Raw genomic sequence first — 21,243 nt, 5'->3', positions numbered from 1 at the left:
TTAATCTTGAATGATAAGTAGTTTGTAAGTTTTTTGTATGGTATAGATCACCCTAATGGTGGCGACCATACTTGACTTGCAAATTATGAAACAGTGGTGGAAGCTCTTAAGATAGAATTGCCTTGACTCTCGCCTAAACGGGACAACGCTGCATTCCAATCTTGATCGAATAAAAGGTTGCTAGAATGGTTTTCATTTTAGATGGGCTGACAACTCTATTCAATGGATGATGCTTTGACTCTCGCCTAAACGGGACACTGTATCAGTTTGTTGAAAAATCTTGGAAATTATTTAGGATTGTAAGTTTTAGTATTTTCACTTGTCATTCCTACTTGCTATATGTTTATAATTTCTGAATTGTGTATGAATTTATATTGAACCATGTTATTTTCTGTTATTAAGTTGTAGTTTAATTTCGAATCTTCATTGTTGGTCTAACTTGGCTTGTTTATCTAATGAGATAAATCCCTAGTGGATTTTCACCATTAGACATACATAATAGTTTTAGATCTCAAAAGATAAATATTGTATATGCGACATCTCGCTGTTCATCAATTGATGACACCTTAGACTAGTATTTTTACGATATGAAACAAGAAGATTGTATAAATAAGATTACTTTGACTTTCGCTAATCGAAGCATCGTTGGATTCTTTTTTTAAACGAAATTATCCTAATTCCTCTTAGCTTATTCATTTCGAATTAGCTCAATATCATATCATTGGATGAATGGTCTATAAATCATTTCATGTCATTATATATTTTCTCTTAAGAAATTAAATGACGCATATGATTATAATCCCAAAATTCTATTCCTAATTGATATAAATCCTCAATCTTAGAAATCTCCTTCTTGTATGGGCAAATCAGACTTAGAATTAAATTAGTAGTGGTGGTCCAAGATAGAATTACTCATTATATTTGGTATAAATTTAAGTCTTTGACTTTAACTTTAGATTCCAAATAGAAATTTTCTTATATTTCTAATTCCAGAATACAATATAGTTACACTTTCTCAAGTGTTTAATATCCATCTTCTATTAATGGATTAAAACTGTATGGAATATGAGTTAGGTATTCTGTGACCAAGATCCACTTGCAGTATTCTAAGAACTCTTTGATGTAACTAAACCTATGTCATCAAAAGACACTACCAAATTTTTTTTAATCTATGGCATTTGTATCTTGTTCATAGTGGATTTGACAAGATCAATCTGTGCAAAGAGTTAATGCGCCTATATCCACTGAAAGTAGTTCATCTCATTCGCAGATGGATGTACATTCAGGGGTGGATATGAGTTTTTCGTTGTATTCTTAAAACGATAACTCTAGATTATACCTTTTAGCAAGAAATTTGAAATGTTTAAAAATTTCATTAATTTCTAGCAATGGTTAAAACAATTAAGGTAAGTGGTTAAAGATCTTGCGAACTGATAGGGGTGGAGAAATAGTTAGTAGATATGCAGTTCAAAGATCATTAAATTGATTTTTGAATTATATCCAAACTTACCTCCCCAGAAATTTCAAGTTGCATATTGATGATTAGTTACTAGTCGTTGCCTAAATCCTTCTATGGTAATACAATTTCAGAATGATTTAATGGTTGTATACTTAATGTAAATCATTACTAGATTCATGGATGACCTAATCAAAATCTTAAGAAAAGCTAGAACTATTAACCATGGTTTGTTAGCTATTCTAAGTGATTAGGGGTGGACCATCCCATAGTCAATAGATAAGAAAGTGTTTATTTAAACAAATACTACTTTTCTAAGATAATGACTAATTCTGAAAATAAAGGAGATATTTAATTCTTGATTCCAAAAGTGTTCTATCATCTTATTTGACATATGATGATCCCACTTCCTCTGTTGTCTAGTCACAACCGAAGAGATCAATACCATTTAGTTTTCTTAGACATAATTCACGGTACCTTGTCGTAGTGGGAGAGTTTCTAGGAACTCACCTTCTTATGACTTGGAAGACACTAGTGATTAAAATCAGTGTAAGTTTAAACAAGTAATGGATTGTCAAGATAAGAAACTAAGAAGAAAAGCCAATAGAACTATGGTTTAATCCATTCACATGGAATAACCTAAAGTTTTCTAGTACAAGGACATAAAAGGAAATTTTAGTTAATAAGTCCATTCAATGGTCTTAACAAAACTTCCTGTTCCTAGTATTATAGGTTTGAGTTTATCTAAACCTATGGCTTGTGGTGTACCTGGTAATTACTTACTCTAATGCAAGCAACTTACTTTAGTAAGATGCTGAAGCATTTTCTTTCTAATGGCAATCTATGGAAGCTTCACAACTTCTTAGGTATAGATTTTATTTATCTAAGGAAAAGTCTTAACTATTCCAGAAAAGATAAAGCCATGAAAGAATTTCTTAAATCAACAGCGAGAGGTCTTAGATATGCTTTTGTATGCCTTAGACCAGACACCTGCTGTTGAGTGGGAGTAATGAGTAGGTATCAGATTAATCTAGGAGAAGAACATTGGAAGACAATCAAGTAAATCCTAAGATTAAGAAGAGGAACTATATGTTAGTCTATAAGAGTGTGTTTAAAACTCTTAGACTACACCATATTAGATTTCGAAATTTGCCTTTGCGCTAGAAAATCTTTCTGATAAGATGGTGGTTACTCTGGGGGTGGAATAGTGATTTCGGAGAAGTGTAAAAACGTATCTAAAGTCTCTAGGTCTTTCAGAAAGGGACTGAATGTTAAAAGTTGCAGGAAAGGTACTTATTCAGTCTAAGGAAAGTTCTATACATTTTTGGCACCATTGCAAATTGCCTTAAACTACTAGTGTTATTTCCTGATTAACCAAAAGTAGTTGCCAAAGGTATAGAATCCAGTATCCCAAGAGAGTAGACATATAGAGAGGAATTTCACATTATCAATGATTTTGTGATTAAGGAAGAGTAATGGTGGAGAAAAGGTTGTGTTTAATTCAACCTTTCAGATCCTATTACGAGGAGTTTACTACTACTACACTTAATTTGTATATCGAGGTGTTGAGATTATTTGAAACGCACTTTTTTGTTTTATATTAGTGCAAGTGGGAGTTTGTTGGGTTTTATGCCCTAAATAAAACTCATTTCAATATAATCAGATTTACTTATCAATATAGATCAGAAAAAATATTTAATGTTGCATGGTTCACATGATTCATTTCATGATTATATGTACATAATGTATAAATTCATCTGAAACCCTTTTCACATACTTGATCCTGTTTATTGTCCCATCAACACATTGGAAAGTAAACATGACTATGTGAATAAACTTTCCTAGATTTATCAGACATAGGGTTTTACTGATATGATAATCTACAACAGAGTTTACATGCATTTGGAGAATTGCTATGTTCTTTCCAGAGCATTGGTTAAAGTAAAGCTCAGGTTGGATGCATGGAGTATGCATCGGAAGGGACCAATATTGAACTTTGACTTAGATTTATGAAACTTACCGTAATATCTATTCAAGTCAATATCGCCTAGTTGATCCTAGATCAAATGATCTTAATCCTGTTATGATTAGGCTCAATCTTGAAAGGCTGTTCGTGTTCTTTGATTTGTTAGTTAAGCCTACTTTTAGGTCAGGGTGATACATACATTTTGGAAACACGGTAGTGCAATTGAGTGGGAGCGCTAGCATAAACATGGAATCTATAGCTTCTATCTGGCGAATAGTAAGCAAAGGATGACCTCCTTCAAGCTTGACCAAACGAACATAAATGGTGGAGTACTCATTTCACATAAGCTGAAATATCATTTATACGGGGTCAAGTGTTTTAAGGATAAAATACATTGTAGGGTGTAACGGTAATCTAATCCCTTTACAGTGTAGATCATTCATATAGAGGATCTTTGATCACATTAGGATTATAACAATGAAAAACTAATGATGCGTCTATATGGTGGAACATATAGAGCATTCTATTTACTAAGAGTGCAATTCTAAGTTCTATGTGTGGATTCAACGAAGAATTAATAAGTTAGTGAATTTTAGTAATAAATTCTTGATCTACTTATTGGAAGCTCGGTTATATAGACCCATGGTCCCCGCACTAGTTGAGATAATATTGCTTGTAAGACTCATGTAATTGGTTTTGATTAATCAATTATAATTCTCAAATTAGACTATGTCTATTTGTGAAATTTTCACTAAGTAAGGGCGAAATTGTAAAGAAAGAGTTTTAGGGGCATATTTGTCAATTATGATACTTTGTATGGTTCAATTAATAAATATGAAAAATGACAATATTATTTAATAATTATTTATAGTTATTAAATAGTTAGAATTGCCATTTAAATGGTTGAATTAGAAAATTTGCGTTTTTGAGAAAATCAGATGCAGAAAAGGTAAAACTACAAAATTGCAAAAAGTGAGGCCCAAATCCACTAAGCATGACCGGCCACTTTTGTAGGCAATTTAAACTGATATTTTCATTATTTTAATGCCAAATAATTCAAACCTAACCCTAGTGGAATGTTATAAATAGATAGTGAAGGCTTCAGGAAAATAACACTTTCTTCTGACACTTCTGATTCAGAGAAAAACCTGAGCCTTCTCTCTCCCTATCTGGCTGACCACTCCCTCTCCCTTTCTTTCCTCTTAAATTTCGAAATTCTTAGTGTATGAGTAGTGCCCACACACAGCAAGTGATACCTCAACCATAGTGAGGAAGATCGTGAAGAAAGACTTTCAGCAAGAAGGAGTTTCAGCATCAAAGATTCAGAGAAAGAGATCCAGGTTCAGATCTTGATAATACTCTGCTACAGAAAGGATACAAGGGTTAGAGATCTGAACGGAAAGAGTCATTTATTCTGCTGCACCCAATGTAAGGTTTCTTAAACTTTATACGTGTTTATTTCATCGTTTTAGAAAGTTCATATTTAGGGTGTTAATCAACATACTTGTGAGTAGATCTAAGATCCTGGTAAAATAAATTTCCAACAGTCTCAACTAGTGGGGCGACCATGGGTCTATATAACCGAGCTTCCAATAAGCAGATCAAGAATTTATAACCTAAATTCACTAACTTATTAATTCTTCGTTGAATCCACGCATAGAACTTAGAATTGCACTCTCAATATATAGAACGCTCTATATGTTCCACCATATAGACACATCATTAGTTATCCATTGTTATAATCCTAATTTGATCAATGATCCTCTATATGAATGATCTACACTGTAAAGGGATTAGATTACCGTAAAACCCTACAATATATTTTATCCTTAAAACACTTAACCCCGTATAAATGATATTTCAGCTATGTGAAATGAGTACTCCACCATTTATTTTTCATTTGGTCAAGCTCGAATGAAATCATCCTTTACTTTCTATTCGCCAGATAGAAGCTATAGATTCCATATTTATGTTAGCGCTCCCACTCAATTGCACTACCGCGTTCCCAAAATGTACGTATCACCCTGACCCAAAAGTAGGCTTAACTAACAAATCAAAGAACACGACTAACACTCTTGAGATTGAACCTAATCATATCAGGATTTAGATCATTTGATCTAGGATCAACTAGGCGATATTGACTTGAATAGATATTACGGTAAGTTTAATAAATCTATGTCAAAGTTCAATATCGGTCCCTTCCGATGCATACTCCATGCACCCAACCTGAGCTTTACTTTAACCAATGCTCTGGAAAGAACATAGCATTTCTCCAAATGCAAGTAAACTCTGTTGTAGATTATCATATCAGTAAAACCCTGTGTCTGATAAATCTAGGAATCTTTATTCACATAGTCATGTTTACTTTCCAATGTGTTGACAACACAATAAACATGATCAAGTATGTGAAAAGGGTTTGAAATGAATTTATAAATCAAATAGACAAGCAATTGATAAGATGAACCAAAACATACACAAATGAATGAAAAATACTTATGTTTCTTTATTGATGTTAAATAAAACGGATTACATTGAAATAGAGTTTTATTTAGGGCATAAAACCCAACACCAGGTACATCAAGAAAGTTATTTAGAAGTTCAACATTGAAGACATAAAGAGTACATCTGTTCTGTTAGGGGGACAGTTCATTTTGTCAAACGACCAATACCCTAATAGTTTGAAGGAAAAGGGGGAAATGAAGGATGTACCCTATGCTATGGTCTTAAGATTTTTAATGCATGTGATGGTGAGCACCAGACCAGATATCGCTCATGCTCTAAGCATCCTAAGCCGGTTCATGTCTGATCCAGGCACTGAACTAGAAGGCCCTCAAATAGTTATTAAGGTACTTGAAGGGAACTTGGGATTATGTTCTGACCTATGAGAAAGCAAAAGGAGAATTGTAGTTAAAAGGATTCCTGGATGCTAATTATGTGTCAAACTGAGATATTAGAAAATCAACCACTTCTTATATTTTCTTCACTAACTGAAACTGTATAAGATGGAAGGCCCAATTACATTCTGTGGTTGCTCTTTCCACCACGAAAGCAGAATTCATGGAAACTAAGATTATGGCTTCGGGGCATTCTTTATGAATTGAAACAAATCTAAAGGGGAGTGACTGTGTGTTCGAATAGCCAGTCATGCATCCATCTTTGTAAGAATCTGATTTATCATGAAAAGAGCACACATATAGATATAAGGCTTTAATAGATTAGAGAGAAGATAGAAGAAGGGCTGGTTGATTTGGAGATGGTCAGAAGAGAAGATAATCATGTTGATGTTGGGACTAAAGTCTTAATAGTAAACAAGTTCAAGCATTGCTTGAACTTTATCTATCTCAAAAGTTAGTGGAACACCAACCATAATGGTTGCATTCTTTCTTTTTCATCATCATACTTTTAATTTCAAGTAACTAGGTGGAATTTGTGGTGTAGTTCATCTAAACGAAATGCTTCAAAAGTTTTTCCTACAAATTTGTCTGTCTCCTAGAAGTACGTTCTCGGACAGCTAACTTTCATTCTGGAAAAAATCTCGTAGAATGATAATTGCCATCCGAAAGGGAGTTCCCGAATGACTATTATGTCCACTTTGGGTGTAGATTTTAGGAAAGTTAATCCTCCTCCAGAAGGGAGTTCTGGATGGCTAGTTGTTCCTCTTGGAAGGGAGTCTCGTATAGTCGACTCTAGCTGGCTCTTTCTTATCTGAGAAGTTCCCTCAGTGAGTGCCTCGGTCTGTGTTTCTAGAAGCCCTCATATCTGCTCCCAGATGCACTCTTACTTATGCTGACGTGGAGAACTTGCTCAAAGGAGAGTTAACTAAGTTAGTTATTTCCTAACTAACTTAACAACCTAATTTCTTACAGCCATCAACTTTAAGATCTTGATCCTAAGCCTATAAATATCTCCAACACTTATCATTTTAAGTACGACGATTAGATTGAGTTTCGAGATATATATATATATATATATATATATATATATAGAGAGAGAGAGAGAGAGAGAGAGAGAGAGAGAGAAGATTGAGAGGTAGAGAGAGTACAGAGAAAAGAGAGAGAATAGGTTTAGGTTTGTATGAAAAATCTTCTGTAAAAGAAGAAGATTCTTGGGTGAGAACTCATCAGAGAATCAATCTCAACTCGATTGTACCTATTTTTACTCAATCAATAAAGAAGATTTCGATGGTAGGGCTGTTCATAAAGTATCCGATCCAATTCAATCTGCACAATCCAATCCAAAACCAATCCGCAAAATGTGGATATCCGCACTTGCGCGGATTGGATTGGATTGAAAAATCTAAAATCCGCACTTGTGCGGATTGGATGTTATTTGACCTCAAAAAGTAACTGATCCAATCCAATTAGCACTTAATTGTATATATTTTTAAAAAATTATAATATATTAAATATATTCATTTTCTAGTAGTATTAAAAAAAGACACCAACTTCTAATTTCTTAATCTTTTCTAGTAATATATTGAGTTGGTGCATTTTATTTGTTTTATAATGGAAGACACGAGAAAAATTATTCTTATTCACATAGACACATACACATAAATTTAAATATATATAAATATATATACTAGTTTATTTATTTTAGTAATGGATACATATATATTTTATTGTAAATCTGAAGGTGAGTACATATATGGAGGAGGTTCCAATGGTTACATTATAAACATGTAACCATCATGGTTACATTTTTTTAGCCCTTAGATTATTATTGAATGGTTGTGATTTATTTGGAAATTAAATAAAAATAAATAATAATTAACTTATAACCTAATAATCACCTAATAATTTATTTCCTTATAAAGCTTTAATTAAGATTAATTATATTTTAAAATTAAATTAAGAAATTTTTACACAAAAAATACAAAATGGAACTTTTATTACATATATACTTACACACGGTTACCTAAACATATTTAATTTTTCTCTTTATTTTATTACATATATACCACATGCACACTTCCCCACGTGCATCTCCCCCATCCCTCTTCAATCAACCATCAATCACTTCTCTCTCTTTTTTTCATTTTTTCCTTTGATTTTTTATTTCTTTTCATTTTTTTTTAAAATATCTTGTAACCTCCATTGATGACTTATATCAATCATACCTTACATCATTTCCCTCTCTTTTTCTCTTCTTTTTTTTTTTATTATTTTTCAATTTCTTTTCAATTTTTTTTTTAAAATAAAACCTCCATAGCTGAACTCTTCTCCTTCCCCTGTGCCAAAGAAAAGTTCTAAAATGGGATTGAAATCTGTAGCTAATAGCAATAAGGGCAAACGTCCTGTTGTTCAAGACGATGACTCCGATTTTGCTCCTCAATTGTCGAAACGTGAGCGAGCTCCTCCTAAAAAGAAATCAAAGGTTACTGCCCATGAAAAAATTTCTCATGCTCCTGCTAAAAAAATTGATTAGGATGGTGCTCCTCTTCGATCGCAGGTTTGTTTTCGGTTTCTTTTTGGTTTTCCCCCATTTTTGAAATTTTTTCATATTCAACTTTTGTGGGTTTCGTGTTTATTGATTTCTCATTTTGTAATAGTTTTTTCATAGTTTTTTAATAGTGTAAACACCTTCTGTATGTATTTTTTTTAATATGTTTTTTATCTAGTTGTTTCCTGTCTATTTTTATATCATCAATGGGTAACAATGAGATTTATCATGGATGTTGATGTTCAAAGAATTTTTCCTATATTTTTGTTTGTATACAGTTGTTTTGTAGTTTTATTATAGTTTTGCTACTTGCATATGTTATTTCATTATAAAACTAATATGCAACTATTTGCACAAAACTTACTATGTATAACTACTATTTCTTAGTCCCCGTCAAATTAAATTCCTGCATAATATATAAACTATCATAAAACGATAATGCAACTATAAGGCAACCAAAACAAAAAATAAACAAACTTATACGTAACTAGTTGTACCTTAATTCGAATTTACTCTTCTTATTGTGTTTCTAAAAAAATATATTTATATTGGAAACCAGTAATCAATCAAAATGCAACTGTATATAACGTAGATGTATTATTCATGAGGTTTTTTTTTAAATTTTTCACATCATACATTTTTTTGGATTTTGTGGGAGCTTCAGATCTTGTTGTTACAGATCTACATTTCATGAATATAGATTTCGATATTAGGGGGAGTTATTTTGATCGAATAAAACAGAAAATAAATGTGTAATTTCAGTTTCTTCATAGTTTTTCTGATTTTTTTTTGTCATTTTCTGTTTAGATCATTGCAGGTCTTCTTTTCCAGTTGATTTCGCCAGAATTAATAGTTGTATTTTCCTCGTTTTGGTTTCATTTTAGTTGTTTTGCGGTTTTGAAACGATCGCGGTATTTTCATCTTCATGGTTCGCTCTGTATAGCTGAAGGCTTAGTGCATGTGGTATTTTTGTAAATATTTGTATGTGGACTGTATAAATGTTTAATGGGCCGGCTCAAAGTATTTTTGTAATTTTTTTTCCTTTTTTGTATTTTTCTATTTTTTTCCCTTAAATTAATTATAATTATTAATTATTTTTTCTTAATCTATTATTAAATAAGGATCTTTTAGCAATATTTTTTGTCCTTAAATTATTAAAATTTTTATAGCAACTCTTTATAATTTAAAATTATACACATATAATTTCATAAGTAAAATTTTATTATACTTATAACTTTAATTTAAAATTATTACACTTAATTATTTAATTTATTTTATTAAAATATTAAAAAAGTAAAAAGTAAAATAAGTTGAATGTATATTCTAAAAAATGGCTAAACTCCTTCATCTTTTTTTTTCTTGATAAGGAGTCGTTTATTCAAAAAGCAAAGTCAAGCTGCCCCAAAAAACGAAGTAACCTCAAACTCGAATAGAAAAACTCATACTTAGTTCTTCTATTAATAAAAAAATAATAATTCAATATCATTTAAAAATAATTAATTATTTGAAAATTTATTTTACAAGAAGAGAATTCTAATTTGTGTAAAAAAAAAAAGTCTAATTTTTGTTAAAAAAAATAAAATTTTATTGTAAATATTATAATTAAATGGCTTAACTATTAAAATAATTTTAGTAGGGATTTATATAAAAAAATATTTATAATTATTAATTGCTAAAAGGTCTTCACTACAAGAATAGGCCTTTTTACCGGCGCAGTTCGTCAAATACGTCGGTAAAAGTTGTCGACATAAAGCAAAAATTGAAATCCCACTTGCATTTAGGCTTTACTTTTACCGGCGTTAATAAGTTTTGCCGGCGCAATAATGAATATGCGCCAGTAAAAGTAAAAAATGAAGCGCCAAAAGGCGCGAGTTTGCTGCCTTTCATTTCATTTATTCTGGCGCTTATATACTTTTACCAGCGCATCCATGCGCCGGTAAAAGTCCCAAAAAAAGAGAGGGAAACTTCCCGCGTGAATTTCCTTAGTAGGTGGGGATACTTTTACAGGCACACAATTGCGCAGGCAAAAGTATTAAATTAAACGTGTGAATTTTGATGTGGCAAGTGGGGATACTTTTATCGGCACAATTGTGCGCCGGTAAAAGTTGTAAATGAAACGCACGTTTTGACTTGGGTCAAAATTTTAAAAAAACTTTTACTGGCGCATCCAATTGCGCCGATGCGCCGGTAAAAGTGTATATATCTATCAGGTCGAGCACGAAGCCCCCTTCTTCCCCATTTTCATTTTTGCATCTCTAAAAAAAAACCCTCTCAAGCCCTCTCTCAATCCCTCTCCGATTCCATCTCAGTCTCTCTCTTTCTCTATCAATCTCTCTCAATCTCTATCTCATTCTGTCAATCCCTCTCTTTTCTTCTTCAAAAAGACCACCACCACCACCATCGACGATGGCAGAGCTACGCCAGCCACCACCGCAGACCACCAAACTCCACCTCCTCTAATTTATTTAAGGTATTTTTAATTTTTTAATTTTAATTTTTTTTAATGTTTATATGTATGGATTTGTGTACGTATGTGTTTAATAGTGTATAGTTGTGTATATGTATGTATGTGTATGTATATTTATGTGGGTATAAATGTATATATGTGTATAAATATATGTATGTATGTATATGTATGTGTATGTGGGATTATGTATATATGTGTGTATGTATGTATGTGTTGTTAGATAAATTAATATAAACCCAAGATCAATTTGTATATAACATAGAACACAATAATAATATATAATAATTAGGTATGCGTACCTGATTAATCCATAGCAATTATCTCAGTTTGATCCACAGCAGTTACTCCACTTTGATAGTACAATACTATCAACTAAGTCTTCCTCCCTAGATCTCTAAATCAGAAGCAGTTTATTTATCTGATTATCAAAAGGTATACAATTGTGATGAGACAATATGTATTTATAGAGTTAGGGAGGGGACTTAGCTACAAAACCCTAGTTGGGCTGGGCCTGCTCATCAAAGGCTTCAATCAACTAGAAAAGCCCACACTTCTGCTTCACCTAGACTTTACACACAGATGCTAAGCCCATTAACAAGTGATTTCCAACAATATGGGCTAACACAGCAAAGAACTATCCAATCAACCCAAGTTTTAATAAAACTAATAAAACTTAATGTAAGCCTAAATACAAAGTCTAACATTCTCCCACTTGGGCTACATTGATTTTAATACATATATATTATATTAAAATAATTTTGTTTGAAAACGACTCATGGGTTGAACAACAGGAAAACATTTGTGGCCACTTTAAAAAATGATAGTTCTCTGATAGCATCTCAACATACCGGTCCAATTTAACCTTTGATAATGAACTATGACAGTCATATTGTTTTTAACTCAACAAAAGACATTCATAATCACAAAATACCAAAGTATTAAATCGACATGGTCAATAAGTCTAGTAGTGTGGTAAGGAATTATGTTCAACATGTGATCAATTTAAAATAACATAATATCCTTATCAGTCCTCAATTTCACTGATACCGTGATGCTTAATAAATAAGCCAGTGAAATTAAACATACACTACTTAATAAATAAGTAAGTGTCACTAAACTTGCTTAAAAAATTAAGCCAACAAAATATCATTGTCTTTTAGTAAATATACTTAAAATACAATGATTACAACAAGATATGAACTACATGCTTTCAATTCAATTATTCTCGAGAATATAACAAAGCCTAACTGAAAGCATAAACATCCAATAATAAAAATTATTGGCCCACAAAGTAGTTCATAACATCAACAAGTAAAGTACATATAAATGTAATCTCAAAAAGATAAAACAAGAAATTCCCACTAACCCAAAGGAACAAAAGATTATAAAATGCTCATATTAAAAATATATTTATCAAACAATATGACACTTAATCCTTTGGTTAGAGGATCTACAAACACCAACTTGGTCTTTCAATATTCTATCACAGTGTCTCCTTTCTAGACCAAGTCTCTAATAGTGAGATACTTTATTTCCATATGTTTAGAAGCACTACTAATCTTGTTATTCTTTGAAAAGAAAACAGCAGCATTATTATCACAATAGATTAGTATAGGAGAGAAAATAGGATCAACTAGTCGTATCTCTAAAATCAAATTCTTTAACCATAAAGCTTGCAAAGATGCCCCATAACATACGACAAACTCAACATATATAGTAGATGATATGATTAAAGTCTATTTAACACTTTTTCTAAGAAATAGCAGCACCAACAAAAGTGAAATATAGCCAGAAGTTGACTTTAAATCATCTACATAGCCACCAAATCTGAATCTGAATAACCAACAACTTAAAGATTGTTAACATGCTTATACACAAGCATAAAACTCTTTGTTCTTTGCAAATATCTCAAAACTTTCTTGGCTGCAACCCAATGATCATGGCCAGGATCAGATAAATATCTCCTAAGAACATCGACCATGAAAGCAATATCAGGTCTAGTGCAAACCTAAGCATACATCAAACTCCCTACTGCACTTGCATATGGGATATTCTTCATTGCTTCTCTTTTTTAAGTCGTTCTTAGGACATTGTTGCTTAGTGAACTTGTCCCCTTTCAGAATAGGAACAGAACCAGCTTTACACAAATCCATGTTGAACCTTTTGAGCACACGATTAATGTAAGCTTCTTGAGATAAGCCAAGAACTTTTCGATTCCTGTCACGATGGATCTCAATCCCCAAAACATAGGATGCCTCTCCAAGATCTTTCATATCAAATTTGGAAGACAGAAAATATTTGGTCTCATTTAGTAATGACAAATTACTGCTGGCAAGTAAAATGTCGTCTACATAAAGAACAAGAAAAAATATAACGACTCCCACTGATCTTCATATAAATACACTGATCAAACTTGTTCTCTACGAAACCAAACGATGTCACAACCTTGTCAAACTTCTAGTACCACTTGCGAGATGCCTGTTTGAGACCATAAATGGATCGTTTTAACTTGCAAACCAAGTTGTCATTTCCATTTTCCTCGAAGCCTTCAGGTTGAGACATATAGACTTGCTCACTCAATTCTCCATTCATAACAACAGTTTTAACAATCATTTGATGCAACTCTGAATCAGAGTGCACAACTAAATCCATAATAATTATGAATGAATCTTTAGTGGAAACAGGTGAGAAAATTTTGAGTGTAATCAATACCTTCTCTTTGAGTAAAGCCTTTAGCCACTAAACACGCTTTAAACCTTTCAATCTGTCCCTTTTTATCCCTTTTAGTTCTTAAAAAATCCATTTGCAACCTATTGGTTTGAAACCATCAAGTATTAGAACTAACTCCCATACAATATTTTTGTCCATGAACTTAAACTCATCATCTATAGCTTTTATCTATTTTGAAGAATGTGGACTATTAAGTGCTTCACTAAAAGTGACAAGATCCACAAAATGATCAGTATCACATTCACCTTCTCCAAGGTAAATAAAATTATCATCACACCTTATTGACATCTTTTGTCTTTGAGATCTCCATATAGGAGGTACTTCTGGAATAACCTCTATTTATTGACCATCATTTTGAATGACATATTCCACAATTAGATTTCTCTGATAACATGACCCTCATCAACAACAAAACCTTCTTCAATAATAGGTTCCTCATCAATAATAGGACCCTCGTCATCTTAGATATTAGGAGTAATATATTCATCAGTAATGGGAGTGATATCAACTAGAGTAAGAATAAGACTGCTATTATCATCTCTTGAAAATGACATAGGAATATAAATTCCTTTAGATGACTCCCCCGTTTCAAGAGATGTTGAAGGAATATTTTCAGCAACATCAAATTCCAGAAATTTAGCAGTCTGAGATTCGACAATTCGCGTACCACGAGTAGGATAGCAAAAGCGATAGCGTTTTGAGTGCATTGAATAACTAATGAAATAACAACGATTTGTTCTCGGATCTAACTTTTTCAAATTAGGATCATAAATCCGTACTTTAGCTGGACAACCCCATACATGAAGATGATTAAGACTAGGCTTCCTTTCAATCCACAACGCAAAAGGATTTTGGGAACAGATTTACTGGGAACACGATTTAAAATATAAGTTGCAGTCATAAGTACTTCACCCCATAAAAAACTCTGGAAGATTTGATCTACGCATCATACTTCTAACCATATCCATGAGAGTGCGATTTTTCCTTTTAGCAACGCCATTTTGCTCAGTGAAGCTGACATATTGTATTGAGAAACTACACAATTTTCTGGAAAATATTCAGCAAAAGGCCTCATGTGTTATTTAGATTCTGAATAACAACCAGAATATTCTCCTCCGTGATGAAAATGAACCAAGTTTATGACTCTGCCCAATTATTTCTCAAGATTATTTCGAAAGATTTTGACTTTATCAAAAGCGTTGGATTATTTTTGATCAGGTAAGTGAGACCATAAGAAGAAAGAAGAAAAAAAAATATCGATAAAAGTTATAAAATACTTGTTTCTACACAACGTGGTGGAATAAGGTCCACTGATGTCATTGTGGATAATCTCTTATAAAGAGTGACTATAGTTAGCAGTCTGTAATCTTATTTTAGTCAATTTTTCACAAGTACAATCAGCACAAGTATTCCAACCAGAAACATCAACACGAGGAAGAATTTTAGCTAGAAGGAATCGATCAATTCTTTCTTTAGAAATATGACCCGATATATCGTGCCATAATAATAAGGATGTTATCTTAATATAAGATTTCTTATCCACAATATTCACAATATTGAAAAAGGAAGCTAAGGAAGTCAATGATAATTTGAAAAGAATATCAGAGTAAAAACAGTTTCCAATTATTCAGAGTCAAGCATAATGTCAACACTATAATTGGCAAAACGAAAAGAAAATTATTGTTGAACTAAAAGCGGAAGCGAAACTGAATTACTTTAAAAGTAAGAATCAAGAAAGTACTGTTCAAAACAATCTGAACACTAAACTGTAATTCAAGAATAAATATGTGCCAACATAAATAACGTCAACTCCAATATAAGTGCCCACTATAAGCATTGACTCCCTCTCACTTGGCTTTCTGAGATCCCTTAGCCCCTGGCTGTGGTTGCTTATTTTCATATATTTTTTTTATCCTTTGTCGGGCTTGAGTCATTCTTCTCATTTTGTTAGCTTGCTTGTTTCAGCTATATACTGAGAAATAAGGTTACTAACACTCCATATTTTACTATAAGTGTTTAGGTTGTCTTGGTAAAGCTAAAAGAAGTAAGAAGTTCATGAAGAACTTGAAGAATGGTGTAAAAGTCAGGAAGAGGAATATTATGATCTTTCAACTTGGACTGAACATTAAAAAATGCAGAATAAAATCTCGCACTCCTTTTAATTCCTCATACTTAATGGTTGTCATTTCATCCATAAGATGTCCGGCTTCAGCGTTTTCACCAATGTCATATAGTTTTTCTACAACATTGAAAAACTCATTAGCATTTGTGGTGTTTGGCAAACCACCAAAAGATGTTCAGGAATTAAACGTTTCATAGCAATGAGACTAAGATGATTTGAATTTTTCCATTGTGCATGAAGAATTTTTGGGCAACAATTCTGATATTAGTATAAGATCAGCAGATTTTTCTTCTCGAAAGCATAAGTCCAAATCTATTATGCCTAAAGTAATTTTCACATCTCGTTTTCATGTCTTAAAGTTGGAAGCATTCAGAATTCAGATGAAAACGTTATTGTTGTTCGCAGAAAGGAGACCGAAAAATCCAAAAATTAAAACTTGAATAAGCAATATGAGCAATGCATTAGAAAATATTGTAGAGTCAACTGGTCATTATAAACTCCTCTTTGGGGTGAGAATATAACACACACATGATCTACCTTCATGAAGTTAACAACAAAGAAAAAATACATATCATTTAAGAATTTTATTACCTTTGGGCAAATAAATTTCTTAAAAATATGTATTAATTCAAGCAAAAAATAATAATATATAATAATTAGGTATGCGTACCTGATTAATCCATAGCAATTATCTCAGTTTGATCCACAGCAGTTACTCCACTTTGATAGTACAATACTATCAACTAAGTCTTCCTCCCTAGATCTCTAAATCAGAAGCAGTTTATTTATCTGATTATCAAAAGGTATACAATTGTGATGAGACAATATGTATTTATAGAGTTAGGGAGGGGACTTAGCTACAAAACCCTAGTTGGGCTGGGCTTGCTCATCAAAGGCTTCAGTCAACTAGAAAAGCCCACACTTCTGCTTCACCTAGACTTTACACACAGATGCTAAGCTCATTAACAAGTGATCACCAACAATATGGGCTAACACAGCAAAGAACTATCCAATCAACCAAAGTTTTAATAAAACTAATAAAACTTAATGTAAGCCCAAATAAAAAGTCTAACATGTTTGTGTATGTATGTATGTGTATGTGCATGTGTATGTGTATGTGTATGTGTATGTGTATGTGTATGTGGGTGTGTATATATATGTATGCATGTATTTGTATGTGTATATTGGTGTATGTATATATATATGTATGTATGTAAATATGTATGCATATATGTGTGTATGTATGTAAATATATATTTATATATGTGTGTATGTGTGTGTATAAGTGTATGTGAGTGTATGTGTATGTGTGTGTATATGTGTAAATGAGTGTAGGTGAATGGATATGTGTATGTGAGTGTATATATGTATATATGTGTGTATGTGTTGATATGTATTTAGGTATTAAATTTTTAATTTGGTTTTACTTTTTTATAGAATTAGGTCCCTGTTCGACCACTCCGAATTACCGCTAGCTGCCTGCAGTTGTCATTTTTGTACTCGATTCAGGTATGTTTTATTGATTTCGTTTAGTACGTAGTAGTTTTTGTTATTAGTTAATATGTCTATGCATGTTAGTGAAGTAGGTTCAGTGATAAAATTGACTGCTGTTGGATGGGTAGATTATTTTTTTGTTTATATATTGTCTTAAATTATTTGTTTGTGTTATTTATAGCTTTTGGAAATTTTGGGTTTAGACTTTTTAAGCTGTTATGCTGCCGAAATTTTAGTAGAGAAAATATAAAATTAATTAAATATTTAAATGAAATAAAATTGATTTACTATTAAGAATAAATTAATATGTTCATAAAAGAAAATAAATAAGGTAAAACATAAAATTGAAATTGAAACATGTAATTAAAAAGTTAGTAAAATAATACTTTTTTTTTAAAAAAAAAAAACATTCTCAATTTAAATAATAATTAATTTGAAAAATATTTAATTATGACATGTAATATAAAATTTTAAATATTTTTAAATGGATATTATTAATTTTAATAAGTTAGTAATTTTAATTTAATTAATAAATGATTAAAAAATAATAAATGATTAAAAAATAAAAATATTAAAAAATGTAATATATAATTTAAAATGTAATAAAGTGGTATTAAAATTTTTCAAAAAGATAGTAATTTTAATTTAAATAATAAATGATTAAAAACTAATAAAAGTGAAAAATAATGTAATATATAATTTAAAATATAATAAAGTGAGATTATAAATTTTAAAAAGTTAGTAATTTAAATTTAAATAATAAATGATTCAAAAAATAAAAGTGAAAAATAATGTAATATATAATTTAAAATATAATAAAGTGATATTATAAATTTTAAAAAGTTAGTAATTTAAATTTAAATAATAAATGATTAAAAAATAATAAAAGTGAAAATTGTAATATATAATTTAAAATATAATAAAGTGATATTATAAATTTTAAAAAGTTTGTAATTTTAATTTAAATAATATATGATTTAGAAATAATAGAATTATAACATGTAATATATAAGTTAATATGTAATAAATTGATTTGATAAATTTTAAAAAGTTAGTAATTTAAAATTAAATAATAAATGATTAAAAAATAATAAAATTAAAAAAGTAGTATATAATTTAAAATGTAATAAAATGATATTATAATAAGTATAAATGAGCATAAGATATTCTAAAGTATATGATAAGATATTGTAAAATAGCATAAAATTAAATTTTTATTATCTTTTCTTGATCTCTTTGGTTATACACCAAAGATAGGATATAACAATTGTATTTGTATTTGTATTATCACATAGTGATAATTTTTTTTTTAACTTTACACATGCACGAAATACCTTAGACCCGTTTGGAGAGGCTGAGTCAGTAAGGACTCTTAAATACGCTTCTCCAAATTATCCAGGACTGTTTGTCCGCATGGATAGTTTGGGCTTGTTTTATACTTATAGTATGATCTATTGCTTATTTGATTATTTCATTAATAGATATTTTGGTACAACGTCTTCTTACACGTTCTTGTAAGTCGGCAAACTTAATTATTATAAGTTTGTTAACTTATAAGAACTGTGGGGAGGTGTTGCCGAAATTTTTACGGAAATAAAATAATCTTAAGAGCGTAGATTGTACTATATGTATATTACAAACCTGAATGGGATAAGTTCTTTACCCTTTTAGTAATGGAGTGAGAAGGTGGATTTGGACACTTGCACATTTTCTTGTTTGTTTTTAAATTTATTTTGTTAATTACTTCACAGTGGAAGATGCCTACCAAACGAAGTTGGATGAAGGCGCACCGGCACTGTAACGCCCTAAAGCTAAGGCACGCTACAGTGCTTTTTCAATTACAGTGCAATCTTTGCTAATCAAAGAATTTTTTTCAAAAACGTGTCAAATTAAAACTTTTATATTAATTAATAAACTTTATATTATATTAAAATATTTACAAGTGTCGGGATCCCGTTTTCAAACTTTTAAAAGTTAATATTCCAAAATACACATATTACAGGTCGCACAGCGACTACCAAAATACAATCCCCAGGTGTCCCAAGACCGAACACTCCAGGTCGCGTTGCTTTGACATGTACAATCTCACCCTAGCTCAGGTTCACTCCTGTTCAGCTTTCGCCTTTCCTTTACCTACACAAGGAAGCAGAACTGTGAGTCGAGAGACTCAGTAAGAAATGCATATAACATATCATATAATTTCCGACCTGTAAATAGGCACCCATAAACCTACTTACAAGACTTAATAGATGAGTAAGAACATTCAATACTAGGGTACAGCCACTACGCCACATACACAACGTACCTCACTGTACGAGTGTTGGTAGGGTTTGTTTCGTACTTTGAGTACCACTAAGTGATATACCACACACCTCAGCACTTTCCTGTACTTGTGTTTGTGTTGGTATCACTGTACTGTACTCTCAAACAATATTCACTATACCAATGCACTCTGTATCATAACCGTACAAGTGTTGGTAGTGCAATTAACAACTTAAGCATGCATATACACATAACATATACATACACTCAGATATTCATATCAGACGTTATATTCAGTTCTTACCTTATTTCTCAATTCAAGTGTGCTGGCCGACCTGGACGAAAATCTTGTGCCAGATGGATGCCCTAATCACATTTTAAAACCGGGTAAGTTACATGATTAAAACCCTAATCCCGGGAAACCCAAAACCTCAACCCTAAATTCTGTTATACTTTCTATAGGTTATTCTAACTCTGGAAATGGGAAAATACCCAACCAAGGCACCGCAAAGATGAAAATTGAGAAAATGAAAGGCCCAGGGAACCTTGCCAAAACCGGCTAGCCGGTTGCCCCAATTTCCCCAAAGCTTTTCATTCTTTGCTCAATTCTCCACCAAATGCAACCAAACCTTCCAGAGTACCTAATTAGGGTATACATAATATATTCCAGCCAGAAAATCACAGAACAAACCATTAAATCTCAACTTGCCATTAATGATCAAAGCTTTGAACTCAAAGCTTAAACTTGCATAAAACCAACAACCCACACTAAAACCAGCTGCTAGGAGTTAAAATCAACTCAAAAGAACCCTAAAATTCGAACCCTAAACCTACCTAAACCTAACATCCACCAAAACCAAGAATCACATACTCAACCAATCATAAAATTCAAGAAATAAAGAAGGATATTAATAGGGCTTACCTTAGCTTCAAAAACCCTTGAATCTCTACAGAATTTCCAGAAAAAGAAGCAAGGAATCAGCTGGTTCCTCCTTGGTTTGGTGCAGCTTGAAGGGAAAGAGAGAAAGAGAAGGAGTTTCTCTTGAATTTTCGTATTTTCCTCCAATTCACTAAATGGGGTAAATGAAACTAATTAATTTCTTGCTGAAATTAATCTAGCTAGGCGTCACTACGCTAGGGCAGCCACCTAACCCCCCATTAACCACTTTACTAAAATGCCACTCAAGCATAAAACTAGGGTATTCTAAAGCTAGGGGTAAAATGGTCAAATCCCATAACCCCGCTCAATCCCGATATTTTATTTTCTCTAGAATATTTCCCACTAAGAAATAAGGTTCTAAACT

The sequence above is a fragment of the Cannabis sativa genome, chromosome 5 (assembly GCF_029168945.1).
Source record: "Cannabis sativa cultivar Pink pepper isolate KNU-18-1 chromosome 5, ASM2916894v1, whole genome shotgun sequence".
Classification (NCBI taxonomy): Eukaryota; Viridiplantae; Streptophyta; class Magnoliopsida; order Rosales; family Cannabaceae; genus Cannabis; species Cannabis sativa.
Note: the sequence above shows the minus strand (reverse complement) of the source record.